Below are 14,266 nucleotides of genomic sequence, written 5' to 3' on the forward strand. Positions count from 1 at the left end.
AAAGCAGGACATCGGAAGGAGAGACAGAGGCCCAACAGGACATCAGGAGGAGAGACAGAGGCCCAGCAGGATATCAGGAGGAGAGAGACAGGCCCAACAGGACATCAGGAGGAGAGAGAAAGAGGCCCAGGACATCAGGGGGAGAGAGACAGAGACCCAGGACATCAGGAGGAGAGAGACAGAGGCCCAGGACATCAGGGGGAGAGAGACAGAGGCCCAGCAGGACATCAGGAGGAGAGAGAAAGAGACCCAGGACATCAGGAGGAGCGAGACAGAGGCCCAGGACATCAGGACATCAGGAGGAGAGAGACAGAGGCCCAGGACCAGCAGGACATCAGGAGGAGAGAGACAGAGGCCCATGACCAACAGGACATCAGGAGGCGAGAGACAGAGGCCCAACAGGACATCAGGAGGAGAGAGACAGAGGCCCAGGACCAGCAAGACATCAGGAGGAAAGAGACAAAGGCCCAACAGGACATCAGGAGGAGAGACAGAGACAGCCCCAACCCCAACCTCAACCCCCCAGCCCCAACCTCCACCCCCCAGCCCCAAACCCAACCCCAACCTCCACCCCCCAGCCCCAACCCCAACCCCAACCTGAAAACACCTCTGGATAACCTATGCAGCACGTACTTTTTCTGTCCCTGTCTCTGTCTCTGTCCCTGTCCATGTCTCTGTCTCTGTCTCTGTCCCTGTCTCTGTCCATGTCTCTGTTCCTGTCTCTGTCTCTGTCCATGTCTCTGTCCCTCTCTCTTTTCCTGTCTCTGTCTCTGTCCCTGTCTCTGTCCCTGTCCCTGTCTCTGTTCCAGTCTCTGTCCCTGTCTCTGTCCCTGTCTCTGTCTCTGTCTCTGTCCCTGTCTCTGTTCCTGTCTCTGTTCCTGTCTCTGTCCCTGTCTAAGTCACTGTCTCTGTTCCTGTCCCTGTCTCTGTTCCTGTCTCCCTGTCCCTGTCTCTGTCCCTGTCTCTGTCTTTGTCCCTGTCTCTGTCTCTGTTCCAGTCTATGTCCCTGTCTCTGTCTCTGTCACTGTCACTGTCTCTGTCTCTGTCCCTGTCTCTGTCCCTGTCTCTGTTCCTGTCTCTGTTCCTGTCTCTGTCCCTGTCTAAGTCACTGTCTCTGTCCCTGTCTAAGTCACTGTCTCTGTTCCTGTCCCTGTCTCTGTTCCTGTCTCCCTGTCCCTGTCCCTGTCTCTGTTCATGTCTCTGTTCATGTCTCTGTCCCTGTCCATGTCTCTCTGTCTCTGTCCCTGTCCCTGTCTCTGCCCATGTCTCTCTGTCTCTATCTCTGTCCCTGTCTCTGTCTCTCTTTCTCCCAAATCGTCCCTCCCTCACCCCTCTGTTTTAATATCTATGGTATATCACACAGTCAGTAAACACACACACAGACACACACACAAAACAAACACACACACACACAGAGAGACACACACAGACACACACACACAAAACAAACACACACACACACAGAGAGACACACACAGACACACACACACAAAACAAACACACACACACACAGAGAGACACACAAAGACACACACACAAAACAAACACACACACACAGAGAGAGACACACACGCACACAGACACACACACACACACAGACACAAACACACTGAGGTGAGACAGATTGCAGAACAACATTGGGATGAAATCCATTTAAGGCAGTGTGTCTAATCCAATCTAACCTTGTATCTGTTCTGCAGAATGAATTACATTTCATTTCCTCTTCCCTCCCCGACCACCGTGTTCCTGACAGAGACGTTTCGTATTACACACGAGGCAGATCAGTCTGTAAACACGTTAAATGTCACAAAATGTCAACGCGCTGGAAATGTTCCCGGGAATGTAAACAGGAAGACGTTATTTAAAATGTATACTTCTTACACACGCTGTTATAAATGATTAAGAACAAAGTCACAAGTTAAACATATCGTATGTTCTCAGTCAAATCCAAAGTAGTTACCTGACTAACTATCTGGAATAGTATGTAACTATCTGGAATAGTATGTAACTATCTGGAATAGTATGTAACTACCTGGAATAGTATGTAACTATCTGGAATAGTATATAACTACCTGGAATAGTATGTAACTATCTGGAATAGTATGTAACTATCTGGAATAGTATGTAACTATCTGGAATAGTATGTAACTATCTGGAGTAGTATGTAACTATCTGGAATAGTATGTAACTATCTGGAATAGTATGTAACTATCTGGAATAGTATGTAACTATCTGGAATAGTATATAACTACCTGGAATAGTATGTAACTATCTGGAATAGTATGTAACTATCTGGAATAGTATGTAACTACCTGGAATAGTATGTAACTATCTGGAATAGTATGTAACTATCTGGAATAGTATGTAACTACCTGGAATAGTATGTAACTATCTGGAATAGTATGTAACTACCTGGAATAGTATGTAACTATCTGGAATAGTATGTAACTATCTGGAATAGTATGTAACTATCTGGAATAGTATGTAACTATCTGGAGTAGTATGTAACTATCTGGAATAGTATGTAACTATCTGGAATAGTATGTAACTATCTGGAATAGTATATAACTACCTGGAATAGTATGTAACTATCTGGAATAGTATGTAACTATCTGGAATAGTATGTAACTACCTGGAATAGTATGTAACTATCTGGAATAGTATGTAACTATCTGGAATAGTATGTAACTACCTGGAATAGTATGTAACTATCTGGAATAGTATGCAACTATCTGGAATAGTATGTAACTATCTGGAATAGTATGTAACTACCTGGAATAGTATGTAACTATCTGGAATAGTATGCAACTATCTGGAATAGTATGTAACTATCTGGAATAGTATGTAACTATCTGGAATAGTATATAACTACCTGGAATAGTATGTAACTATCTGGAATAGTATGTAACTATCTGGAATAGTATGTAACTACCTGGAATAGTATGTAACTATCTGGAATAGTATGTAACTATCTGGAATAGTATGTAACTACCTGGAATAGTATGTAACTATCTGGAATAGTATGCAACTATCTGGAATAGTATGTAACTATCTGGAATAGTATGTAACAATCTGGAATAGTATATAACTACCTGGAATAGTATGTAACTATCTGGAATAGTATGTAACTATCTGGAATAGTATGTAACTACCTGGAATAGTATGTAACTATCTGGAATAGTATGTAACTATCTGGAATAGTATGTAACTATCTGGAATAGTATGTAACTACCTGGAATAGTATGTAACTATCTGGAATAGTATGTAACTATGTGGAATAGTATGTAACTATCTGGAATAGTATGTAACTATCTGGAATAGTATACTTGGTATTATTATGACTAACTATCTGGAATAGTATGCAACTATCTGGAATAGTATGTAACTATCTGGAATAGTATGTAACTACCTGGAATAGTATGTAACTATCTGGAATAGTATGCAACTATCTGGAATAGTATGTAACTATCTGGAATAGTATGTAACTACCTGGAATAGTATGTAACTATCTGGAATAGTATGTAACTATGTGGAATAGTATGTAACTATCTGGAATAGTATGTAACTATCTGGAATAGTATGTAACTACCTGGAGTAGTGTGTAACTATCTGGAATAGTGTGTAACTATCTGGAATAGTATGTAACTATCTGGAATAGTATAGTTGGTATTATTATGACTAACTATCTGGAATAGTATGTAACTATCTGGAATAGTATGTAACTATCTGGAATAGTATGTAACTATCTGGAATAGTATAGTTGGTATTATTATGACTAACTATCTGGAATAGTATGTAACTATCTGGAATAGTATAGTTGGTAACCATGGTGATACAGTAGTGTTCCCACTATGCAGAGAGATAACTATCTGACCACTAGCCTTCGTTACCATAGGGATACAGTAGTGTTCCCACTATGCAGAGAGATAACTATCTGACCACTAGTCTTGGTAACCATGGTGATACAGTAGTGTTCCCACTATGCAGAGTGATAACTATCTGACCACTAGCCTCGGTAACCAAGGCAGCATTCCCACTATGCAGAGAGATAACTATCTGACCACTAGCCTCGGTAACCATGGTAATACAGCAGTGTTCCCACTATGCAGAGATATAACTATCTGACCACTAGCCTTGGTAACCATGGTGATACAGTAGTGTTCCCACTATGCAGAGAGATAACTGTATGACCACTAGCCTCGGTAACCAAGGCAGCATTCCCACTATGCAGAGAGATAACTATCTGACCACTAGCCTCGGTAACCATGGTAATACAGCAGTGTTCCCACAATGCAGAGATATAACTATCTGACCACTAGCCTTGGTAACCATGGTGATACAGTAGTGTTCCCACTATGCAGAGAGATAACTGTATGACCACTAGCCTCGGTAACCAAGGCAGCATTCCCACTATGCAGAGAGATAACTATCTGACCACTAGCATTGGTAACTGTGGTGATACAGCAGTGTTCCCACAATGCAGAGATATAACTATCTGACCACTAGCCTTGGTAACCATGGTGATACAGTAGTGTTCCCACTATGCAGAGAGATAACTGTATGACCACTAGCCTCGGTAACCAAGGCAGCATTCCCACTATGCAGAGAGATAACTATCTGACCACTAGCCTCGGTAACCAAGGCAGCATTCCCACAATGCAGAGAGATAACTATCTGACCACTAGCCTCGGTAACCAAGGCAGCATTCCCACTATGCAGAGAGATAACTATCTCACCACTAGCCTCGGTAACCATGGCAGCATTCCCACTATGCAGAGAGACACTATGAGGAATGATCAGGTAGGACAATAGATGTTTGCTAGCCTGGTCCCAGATCAGGCTGTGTGTTTGCTTTACACCAATGGAAGTTTGCTAGCCTGGTCCCAGATCAGTCTATGTGTTTGCTTATTCCATTGTCATTGTCAAGCCAAACATGGTGTGATAATTCTATAAGGTATAGGCAAAAAACAGACTGGCACCAAGGCTAGAGGTTTGCTTTAAAAAAGGCTAGAGGTTTGCTTTAAAAAATATTTAGAGGGAATGTTATGGACAGGTCCTGGACCAGATGTTATGGACAGGTCCTGGACCAGCAGGGTTTAGAGGGGAGGTTATGGACAGGTCCTGGACCAGATGTTATGGACAGGTCCTGGACCAGATGTTATGGACAGTACCTGGACCAGATGTTATGGACAGGTCCTGGACCAGATGTTAAGGACAGTACCTGGACCAGCAGGGATTCACAGCGTGCTGTTTCTTCTGTTCCTTCTTCTTCTCAGATCCATAACAGCCTGTTTGGTCCTGGCTTGGTTCAGTCAGTGGTCACATTTCTCTGAGGTCTGCTGTGGGTCTCTAGAGGTGGGTCTCCTGGTCCTCAGCTAGGGGGAGGGGGTTGAGGTCCGGCCTCACAGCCCAGGGAGGAGAGAGGCTCAGTGGGTAGCTGCTGTCTCTGTGTCCCTCTGTCCAGGCTTGCGGCAAGGTGTGTGTGAGAGGAGTGTGAGAGGAGGAGACACACTCGCTGCTCCACAATCCAGCTCTCCGGGCAGGTTCACACTATATCCACACTGCACACACAGCTCTTAAAGGGATGGTCAACACCTTTACTACAGGAGCCGCTCTTAAAGGGATGGTCACCACCTTTATTACAGGAATAGAGAGACAGAGAGGGAGAGAAAAGAGGAGAGGATGTCAGACATTTAATTATGTGGCTTTGATAGGAAAACAAGAAGAGGGAGAGGAGGATGAGAGGGGGATGAGAGGAGGGGGGTGAGGGGTGATGAGAGGAGGTGGGAAGGAGGAGAGGAGGAGAGGGGGATGGGGGGATGAGAGGAGGAGAGGGGGATGAGAGGAGGGGAGGGGGATAAGAGGAGGAGAGGGGGATGAGAGGATGAGAGGAGGAGGGGAGGAGGAGGAGGAGGATGAGAGGGGGATGAGAGGAGGAGGAGGATGAGAGGAGGAGGGGAGGAGAGGAGGAGGAGAGGGGGATGAGAGGAGGAGAGGAGGAGGAGAAGGGGATGAGAGGGGGATGAGAGGAGGAGGAGAGAAGGAGGAGAGGGGGATGAGAGGAGGAGAGGAGGAGGAGAGGATGTCAGACATTTAATTATGTGGCTTTTATAGAAAAAGGAGGAGGAGGAGAGGTTCCTCCTGTCGTCCTAATGGATGCCACAGTAAACAGGGAGCAGCACACTGCTAACAACAAGGCTTCTTCGCAGCCCTAAACAGAACCATTTAAAAGGTCACATAATATGAAGAGACCCAATGAACCCCTTCCGGGTCATTTTAGTGAGGGAAGAGGAGCCCCTAAAGGGGAATTGGGTGCCTGGTGTGTGATGTCATGACTATGTCATAACGTCTCAGTGGGAGTTGAACCCTTCTAAGTCGTACTGTTTGGCTCATTCCATACAGCTCCATGAAAGAGACATGAATTAAAAGGAGATTAAGAAGAAGCCCAGAGGTGAAAGATAAAGTAGAACAGTTTAATAATGATGGACCCAAGTGGTGCCAAAAACAACAAGTAGAATAGTACCAGTCATGAGGAGGAAGTCCTTCCCATCACTACTAATTCTCCTGATATATAATAGTACCAGTCATGTGGAGGAAGTCCTTCCCATCACTACTAATTCTCCTGATATATAATAGTACCAGTCATGTAGAGGAACCATCACTACTAATTCTCCTGATATATAATAGTACCAGTCATGAGGAGGAAGTCATTCCCATCACTACTAATTATCCTGATATATAATAGTACCAGTCATGTAGAGGAACCATCACTACTAATTCTCCTGATATATAATAGTACCAGTCATGTAGAGGAACCATCACTACTAATTCTCCTGATATATAATAGTACCAGTCATGAGGAGGAAGTCATTCCCATCACTACTAATTATCCTGATATATAATAGTACCAGTCATGTGGAGGAAGTCATTCCCATCACTACTAATTCTCCTGATATATAATAGTACCAGTCATGTAGAGGAACCATCACTACTAATTCTCCTGATATATAATAGTACCAGTCATGAGGAGGAAGTCAATTCTGCGGCCCAAAAAGATGAGTAATTTAATAGAGCATCATTTCCTCCCGGATCTGATCCCAGATCAGTGTCTCAGTATGAATCCTCTTTATATTTCATTGTCACTATATTTAGTCTGATCCCAGATCAGTGTTAGATGTGTAGCTGAATACATTTACTGACTGAAACAGACTCTGTGAACCAAGGTCTACTTCTAGCAGGTTTCAGATGTTAGCTTTTCTACCCAGTTGGTTTTAAAATGATTTATCATGTATGAAAAACACACACACAGCCACAAACGCACACACACACACACACACACACACACACACACACACACACACACACACACACACACACACACACACACACACACACACACACACACACAATCTATATGGAGAAACTGTTGCTGTGTGATATGCCAAGTAATATAATCTCTTAAAACCCTAGGGGGATATCTAGCTTGAATATATGAGAGAGGAACATGGAGAGCAGGGCAGGCGTGAGGGAGGGAGAAGGGGAGAATGTGCTGGTGTGGGTGTGAGAAAAGGAGGGAGTCATAAGAGGGGGAGAAGAGGGAAGTCAGAGAGGAGCAGAACGAATCTACCTGGAAAGAACACCGTGGAAAGGCAAAGATTCTGAGAGAGAACGCTTGCGAAATTCCGAGGTTCCGTGGTTGCTACGGTGACAGTCTGTTGGCTAAGCCGAGCAGGGGAGGGAGGGTACTGATCCTAGGGGGACTGTTACCATGGACATTGGCTGTTTCTGATGGGGAGATATGTAGTAGTGATCAGGGGGGAGGGGGGGGGATTGATAGTTACATCACGCAATATTATTTGTAGATGATTTATATTAATATTTGAAACCCAAGTATTTATTTTGTATTGATTATTTGCTACTGTAGGTATCGTTAGCTAACGTTAGTCGGCTGTACCTGCGCCAAAACTTTTCATCGTATAGCTAGCCCGGTTCTCCATCTTCTATTTAAATAGTGAGCCAACGTGTCTTCACGTTTTCACAGTACATATAGAATCACTATACATTTCACAGTCCGTGACAGCGGCTGTCCTATCTGGAGTCAAAGAGGTGTGTCTCTCCTGTTTCAGCTCAAGAGGTGTGTCTCTCCAGTCCTGTTTCAGCTCAAGAGGTGTGTCTCTCCTGTTTCAGCTCAAGAGGTGTGTCTCTCCTGTTTCAGCTCAAGAGGTGTGTCTCTCCTGTTTCAGCTCAAGAGGTGTGTCTCTCCTGTTTCAGCTCAAGAGGTGTGTCTCTCCAGTTTCAGCTCAAGAGGTGTGTCTCTCCTGTTTCAGCTCAAGAGGTAAAGGTGTGAAGGTGTGAAAATGCTGCTCCATCAAACCAGGATGACAACAGAACAGAACTCTGTAACCTCTAAACAGCAGACGACAGACCGAACACTGACTGCTGACTGGGACACTTTCTCTCTGCAAGAACAGATCTCATTACAGGGGTCAGCAAGCAAGACCCACTAACAGTGTGTGTGTGTGTGTGTGTGTGTGTGTGTGTGTGTGTGTGTGTGTGTGTGTGTGTGTGTGTGTGTGTGTGTGTGTGTGTGTGTGTGTGTGTGTGTGTGTGTGTGTGTGTGTAGGTGTAGGTGTATGCAGGTGTGTGTATGTGTGCGCGCGTGTGTGAATGTGAAAGAGACAGGAGAGCTGACAGAGTGACAGTGTAGTCCTAGGATGTGTCAGCCCATCCCCCAGAACCCTGGTCAGCCCATCCCCCAGAACCCTGGTCAGCCCATCCCTCAGAACCCTGGTCAGCCCATCCCCCAGAACCCTGGTCAGCCCATCCCCCAGAACCCTGTTCAGCCCATCCCTCAGAACCCTGGTCCAGAACAGGACACTACATCAGGACCGGCAGCCCATCCCTCAGAACCCTGGTCAGCCCATCCCCCAGAACCCTGGTCCAGAACAGGACACTACATCAGGATAAGGTACCGTCTGGGACTCAGCCTTCGTCATCGAGGCCGTGATGAACTGGTGCAGGTATTAAAAGCCTCTGTCTCTCAGGAGGACTACAGAGTTATTATCGGAGTTAATCAGATGGCAGTGACATGACATCTACCCAGACATACATCACACAGACCTAGATACTCGAAGATGGTGAGCTGACACACAGCCAGCCAATGGAAAATGAGCTGAGACACAGCCAGCCAATGGAAAATGAGCTGAGACACAGCCAGCCAATGGAAAATGAGCTGAGACACAGCCAGCCAATGGAAAATGAGCTGAGACACAGACAGCCAATGGAAAATGAGCTGACACACAGACAGCCAATGGAAAATGAGCTGACACACAGCCAGCCAATGGAAAAAGAGCTGAGACACAGCCAGCCAATGGAAAATGAGCTGACACACAGACAGCCAATGGAAAATGAGCTGACACACAGCCAGCCAATGGAAAAAGAGCTGAGACACAGCCAGCCAATGGAAAAAGAGCTGACACACAGACAGCCAATGGAAAAAGAGCTGACACACAGACAGCCAATGGAAAATGAGCTGAGACACAGACAGCCAATGGAAAAAGAGCTGAGACACAGCCAGCCAATGGAAAAAGAGCTGAGACACAGCCAGCCAATGGAAAATGAGCTGACACACAGACAGCCAATGGAAAATGAGCTGACACACAGCCAGCCAATGGAAAAAGAGCTGAGACACAGCCAGCCAATGGAAAAAGAGCTGACACACAGACAGCCAATGGAAAATGAGCTGAGACACAGCCAGCCAATGGAAAATGAGCTGACACACAGACAGCCAATGGAAAATGAGCTGACACACAGCCAGCCAATGGAAAAAGAGCTGACACACAGACAGCCAATGGAAAAAGAGCTGACACACAGACAGCCAATGGAAAATGAGCTGAGACACAGCCAGCCAATGGAAAATGAGCTGACACACAGACAGCCAATGGAAAATGAGCTGACACACAGCCAGCCAATGGAAAAAGAGCTGACACACAGACAGCCAATGGAAAATGAGCTGAGACACAGCCAGCCAATGGAAAATGAGCTGACACACAGACAGCCAATGGAAAATGAGCTGACACACAGCCAGCCAATGGAAAATGAGCTGACACACAGACAGCCAATGGAAAATGAGCTGACACACAGCCAGCCAATGGAAAATGAGCTGACACACAGACAGCCAATGGAAAATGAGCTGAGACACAGCCAGCCAATGGAAAATGAGCTGAGACACAGACAGCCAATGGAAAATGAGCTGAGACACAGACAGCCAATGGAAAATGAGCTGACACACAGACAGCCAATGGAAAATGAGCTGAGACACAGCCAGCCAATGGAAAATGAGCTGAGACACAGCCAGCCAATGGAAAATGAGCTGAGACACAGACAGCCAATGGAAAATGAGCTGAGACACAGACAGCCAATGGAAAATGAGCTGAGACACAGCCAGCCAATGGAAAATGAGCTGAGACACAGCCAGCCAATGGAAAATGAGCTGACACACAGACAGCCAATGGAAAATGAGCTGAGACACAGACAGCCAATGGAAAATGAGCTGAGACACAGACAGCCAATGGAAAAAGAGCTGACACACAGACAGCCAATGGAAAAAGAGCTGACACACAGCCAGCCAATGGAAAAAGAGCTGACACACAGCCAGCCAATGGGATATGAGCATAAAGTATTATGCTATATTAACTAACAGACACAAGGATGTCACTTGACTTCATTCATCCAGCATCAGCCAATAGGAATCAGGATTTCTATCTGATCTGTCCAGCAGAGAGCTGTGTTACTGAGGAGAGGAAGCTGAGCATCAGTCCAGCAGAGAGCTGTGTTACTGAGGAGGGGAGATGAGGAGGCAGTCAGCCACAGCAGAGAGCTGTGTTACTGAGGAGGGGAGGATGAGGAGGCAGTCAGCCACAGCAGAGAGCTGTGTTACTGAGGAGGGGAGATGAGGAGGCAGTCAGCCACAGCAGAGAGCTGTGTTACTGAGGAGGGGAGATGAGGAGGCAGTCAGCCACAGCAGAGAGCTGTGTTACTGAGGAGGGGAGGATGAGGAGGCAGTCAGCCACAGCAGAGAGTTGTGTTACTGAGGAGGGGAGGATGAGGAGGCAGTCAGCCACAGCAGAGAGTTGTGTTACTGAGGAGGGGAGGATGAGGAGGCAGTCAGCCACAGCAGAGAGTTGTGTTACTGAGGAGGGGAGGATGAGGAGGCAGTCAGCCACAGCAGAGAGCTGTGTTACTGAGGAGGGGAGGATTAGGAGGCAGTCAGCCACAGCAGAGAGCTGTGTTACTGAGGAAGGGAGGATGAGGAGGCAGTCAGCCACAGCAGAGAGCTGTGTTACTGAGGAGGGGAGGATGAGCATCAGTCTAGTAGAGAGTTGTGTTACGGAGGAGGGGAGGATGATGAGGCAGTCAGCCACAGCAGAGAGCTGTGTTACTGAGGAGAGGAGGATGAGGAGGCAGTCAGCCACAGCAGAGGAAGTCATTATTGACACAGTCCGTGTATCCGTTACAACAGTTAACTGAGCTGAGAGACTCAACAGCAGCCTGTAGATCAGGTATCAGGGCCGTGGATCCTCACAACTCTATATATTCCTGATAACATGTATTTCTTGACAATACAGGCAATGCATCATAGCTTTGGACGACGGCACCAACTGAGCCATATGATATTCTGTCTCCCTGTCCAACACTGTCTCAGCTGTCTCCCTGTCCAACACTGTCTCCCTGTCCAACACTGTCTCAGCTGTATCCTTGTCCAACACTGTCTCAGCTGTATCCCTGTCCAACACTGTCTCAGCTGTATCCCTGTCAACACTGTCTCAGCTGTATCCCTGTCCAACACTGTCTCAGCTGTATCCCTGTCCAACACTGTCTCAGCTGTATCCCTGTCCAACACTGTCTCAGCTGTATCCCTGTCCATCACTGTATCTCTGTCCAACACTGTCTCAGCTGTATCCCTGTCCAACACTGTATCCCTGTCCAACACTGTATCCCTGTCCAACACTGTCTCTCAGCTGTCTGCCTGTCCAACACTGTCTCAGCTGTCTCTGAGTCAAACACTGTCTCAGCTGTATCCCTGTCCAACACTGTCTCAGCTGTATCCCTGTCCAACACTGTCTCAGCTGTATCCCTGTCCAACACCGTATCCCTGTCCAACACTGTATCCCTGTCCAACACTGTCTCTCAGCTGTCTGCCTGTCCAACACTGTCTCAGCTGTCTCTGAGTCAAACACTGTCTCAGCTGTATCCCTGTCCAACACTGTCTCAGCTGTATCCCTGTCAAACACTGTCTCAGCTGTATCCCTGTCCAACACTGTATCCCTGTCCAACACTGTCTCTCAGCTGTCTCCCTGTCCAACACTGTCTCTCAGCTGTCTCCCTGTCCAACACTGTCTCAGCTGTATCCCTGTCCAACACTGTCTCAGCTGTATCCCTGTCCAACACTGTCTCTCAGCTGTCTGCCTGTCCAACACTGTCTCAGCTGGCTCTGAGTCAAACACTGTCTCAGCTGTATCCCTGTCCAACACTGTCTCAGCTGTCTCTGAGTCAAACACTGTCTCAGCTGTATCCCTGTCCAACACTGTCTCAGCTGTATCCCTGTCCAACACTGTCTCAGCTGTATCCCTGTCCAACACTGTCTCAGCTGTATCCCTGTCCAACACTGTCTCAGCTGTCTCCCTGTCAAACACTGTCTCAGCTGTATCCCTGTCCAACACTGTATCCCTGTCCAACACTGTCTCTCAGCTGTCTCCCTGTCCAACACTGTCTCTCAGCTGTCTCCCTGTCCAACACTGTCTCAGCTGTATCCCTGTCCACCACTGTCTCAGCTGTATCCCTGTCCAACACTGTATCTCTGTCCAACACTGTCTCAGCTGTATCCCTGTCCAACACTGTATCCCTGTCCAACACTGTATCCCTGTCCAACACTGTCTCTCAGCTGTCTGCCTGTCCAACACTGTCTCAGCTGTCTCTGAGTCAAACACTGTCTCAGCTGTATCCCTGTCCAACACTGTCTCAGCTGTATCCCTGTCCAACACTGTCTCAGCTGTATCCCTGTCCATCACTGTATCCCTGTCCAACACTGTCTCAGCTGTATCCCTGTCCAACACCGTATCCCTGTCCAACACTGTATCCCTGTCCAACACTGTCTCTCAGCTGTCTGCCTGTCCAACACTGTCTCAGCTGTCTCTGAGTCAAACACTGTCTCAGCTGTATCCCTGTCCAACACTGTCTCAGCTGTATCCCTGTCAAACACTGTCTCAGCTGTATCCCTGTCCAACACTGTATCCCTGTCCAACACTGTCTCTCAGCTGTCTCCCTGTCCAACACTGTCTCTCAGCTGTCTCCCTGTCCAACACTGTCTCAGCTGTATCCCTGTCCAACACTGTCTCAGCTGTATCCCTGTCCAACACTGTCTCTCAGCTGTCTGCCTGTCCAACACTGTCTCAGCTGTATCCCTGTCAAACACTGTCTCAGCTGTATCCCTGTCCAACACTGTCTCAGCTGTATCCCTGTCCAACACTGTCTCAGCTGTATCCCTGTCCAACACTGTCTCAGCTGTATCCCTGTCCAACACTGTCTCAGCTGTCTCCCTGTCAAACACTGTCTCAGCTGTATCCCTGTCCAACACTGTATCCCTGTCCAACACTGTCTCTCAGCTGTCTCCCTGTCCAACACTGTCTCTCAGCTGTCTCCCTGTCCAACACTGTCTCAGCTGTATCCCTGTCCACCACTGTCTCAGCTGTATCCCTGTCCAACACTGTCTCTCAGCTGTATCTCTGTCAACACTGTCTCAGCTGTATCCCTGTCCAACACTGTCTCATCTGTATCCCTGTCCAACACTGTCTCAGCTGTATCCCTGTCCAACACTGTCTCTCAGCTGTATCCCTGTCCAACACTGTCTCAGTTGTATCCCTGTCCAACACTTTTTTTTTTTTTTTTATTTCACCTTTATTTAACCAGGTAGGCTAGTTGAGAACAAGTTCTCATTTGCAACTGCGACCTGGCCAAGATAAAGCATAGCAGTATGAGCAGACAACACAGAGTTACACATGGAGTAAACAATTAACAAGTCAATAACACAGTAGAAAACAAAGGGGGAGTCTATATACAATGTGTGCAAAAGGCATGAGGAGGTAGGCGAATAATTACAATTTTGCAGATTAACACTGGAGTGATAAATGATCAGATGGTCATGTACAGGTAGAGATATTGGTGTGCAAAAGAGCAGAAAAATAAATAAATAAAAACAGTATGGGAT

The 14,266-nt window shown here is 46.7% G+C and overlaps 1 protein-coding gene across 4 annotated transcripts in view; it reads right to left on the minus strand.

Moving 5' to 3' along the window:
* Nucleotides 1-14,266, minus strand: part of LOC110528622 (receptor-type tyrosine-protein phosphatase epsilon) — a 150,713-nt gene that overhangs the window by 65,600 nt on the left and 70,847 nt on the right. For all 4 annotated transcript variants that reach the window (XM_036988773.1, XM_036988769.1, XM_036988759.1 and 1 more), the window contains exon 2: nucleotides 5,222-5,634. The gene's annotated coding sequence lies outside the window, so the exon portion shown is untranslated. The remainder of the gene's footprint in view (nucleotides 1-5,221; nucleotides 5,635-14,266) is intronic.

Source organism: Oncorhynchus mykiss, chromosome 1, assembly GCF_013265735.2.
Source record: "Oncorhynchus mykiss isolate Arlee chromosome 1, USDA_OmykA_1.1, whole genome shotgun sequence".
NCBI classification, from domain to species: domain Eukaryota; kingdom Metazoa; phylum Chordata; class Actinopteri; order Salmoniformes; family Salmonidae; genus Oncorhynchus; species Oncorhynchus mykiss.